The 2,244-nt window shown below is 36.9% G+C and overlaps 1 pseudogene across 1 annotated transcript; it reads left to right on the top strand.

Annotated features, from left to right (window-relative positions):
* The first annotated feature begins 273 nt into the window (after positions 1-273).
* LOC309549012 (tigger transposable element-derived protein 1-like) lies at positions 274-1,457 on the top strand (annotated as a pseudogene). Its single transcript has 2 exons — positions 274-978; positions 1,165-1,457. The product of its transcript is annotated as a tigger transposable element-derived protein 1-like (transcript).
* Positions 1,458-2,244: the final 787 nt, after the last annotated feature.

Below are 2,244 nucleotides of genomic sequence, written 5' to 3' on the forward strand. Positions count from 1 at the left end.
TAAAGCCTTTGGTAATTTAGCGATAGCAAAATCCGAGAGCTTTGAAGAACTATGTTAAAACTAGACTTCCAGTGCACTAGAGAGCTAACAAAAAAGCATGGGTAACTGCAACCCTTATTGAAGATTGGTTTGACACCTGCTTTGTTTCAGAAGTGAAAGCCTATTGCAAGGACAACTGTGTCCCTTTCCACCTTTTGCTGCTTGTTGATAATGCCCCTGGACACCCTCGAATGCTAGATGAGCTGAACCCTAACATTTGAGTGCAATTCCTACCACCAAATACCACCTCACTACTACAGCCAATGGATCAATGTGTCATAGCTGCCTTCAAGTTGAACTACTTGAAAAGAACATTCAGTAAGTGTGTTGCAGTAATAGACAAAGAAGAAGGTGATGGTAAAGAAGTCCTATCCAAATTCTGGAAAAGCTACAACATCTTGGATTGCATTAAAACTGTAAGAGATGCTTGGAATGACTAAAGGAAACTACAATGAAAAGGGCCTGGAAAAAATTATGCCCACAGTTAGTTGATGATTCTGAAGGCTTTGAAGAACATGTAGCTAATGTTACTGAAAATATTGTAGAGATGGCAAGGCAGTTAGAGCTGGAAGTGTAGCCAGAAGATGTTGCTGAACTGCTTGCATCCCACACTGAGCCCCTCAGCAATGAAGTTCTTCTAGAGCTTGAAGAGGAGAGAGAAGAAGATGTGCAGGATGAGGTTGAGATCATTGAACAGCCTGAAGGCTTAACTACAAAAATTATCTTTGAAGTTTTTGTCATCTTAAAAGTGCCATGGCTCTTTTTGAAAAACATAATAGGGATTTTGAAAGAAGTTCCAAGTCAATGCTAACATTTCAGGGGATTATGCCTGCTACAAAGAAATCTACAGGGAAAAGAAGAGAGCTACACTTCACACTTTCATAGACACTTACTTTTCTAAAAGTCCATCAGCACGCAGATCATCCACATTGACTGACAGTCATTTTGATCCTAGATCATCATCAACTGACAGTCCATTTTCAGTTGTGACATCTCCATCAAGTCCTGCTTCTACTCTGATTGATATTTGTAATACACCCAATTTGCCAGCAAGACAGTGTCTCGCCTTTGAAGACTTGACTTGCGAAACAGAAGATACATGTATGCCTGCCAGTCCATTTTCAGCTCTGGCATCATCATCATCAAGTCTTGCTCCTACTCTGATTGCTATTTGTAGTACACCCAATTCTCCAGCAAGAAAGTGTCTCGACTTTGATGACTTGACTTGTGAAACAGAAGATACCTGCAACCTTGCCAGTCCATTTCCAGCTCTGATATCCCCATCAAGTCCTGCTCCTAATCTGATTGCTACTTGTATTTGTAGACCCAATTCACCAGCAAGAAAGCGTCTCGCCTTTGAAGACTTGACTTGTGAAACAGAAGATACCTCAATGCCTTCATCCTTCCTACTACATTAAATTCTCTCAGCTTCTCTGGCCTTGCGACAACAATCAAGATAGGGTAAGCTTACAATTTTTCTTTTAATATTATGGGTTTTTTTTAGTTATCAATGCATTATTTATATCAGTTATGCCTCTAAATGACTATTGGAATGCAGTACATGCGTTGAGAAGTAAAAAAAGGTATTGCTTCACTTCAAGTACATTTTCGTTTTACATACATGCTCTGGTCCCATTGCATACTTAAAAGTGGGGTATGCCTGTATAAAGTGGAGACCTATACAAGAACTTGCAAAAATATTATGTATGCTGTGTGTAACATCTTCTCTAAATAGAAAAATACAAACGTTACATTTTTTGGTTCTCTAAAGTTAATAGGAATGTGGTTTAGCCAAAATCTACAACAAATTGCAAAAATTATATGTATGCTGTGTGTAGAAATTTACTTCTAATTTAATCAGAAATATAAGCTTTAATTTGTGTTTTGACTTTCAAAACGAAATGGGGATCTGATTTAGACAATGAAGCCCACACAAAATTGTAGAAATATTATGTATACTATGTGTAACATCTTACTTCTATTGTTAACAGAACAAAATAACTAAGCTTTATTTTGCTTTTTGACTTTCAAAGCTAAATTAGAATGTGGTTTAGACAATGGAGGTTATAAGAAACTGTGGAAATATATTTGCTGTGTGTTGCACTTTACTTCTATTTTTAATCAGAAAAATATAAACTTTCATTTGCTTTTTTTATCCAAAAAAGCTAAATAGGGATGTGGTTAATGTATAAAAAAGCTTCCAAT

Source organism: Pelophylax lessonae (genome assembly GCF_965119305.1).
Source record: "Pelophylax lessonae genome assembly, chromosome: 1".
Classification (NCBI taxonomy): domain Eukaryota; kingdom Metazoa; phylum Chordata; class Amphibia; order Anura; family Ranidae; genus Pelophylax; species Pelophylax lessonae.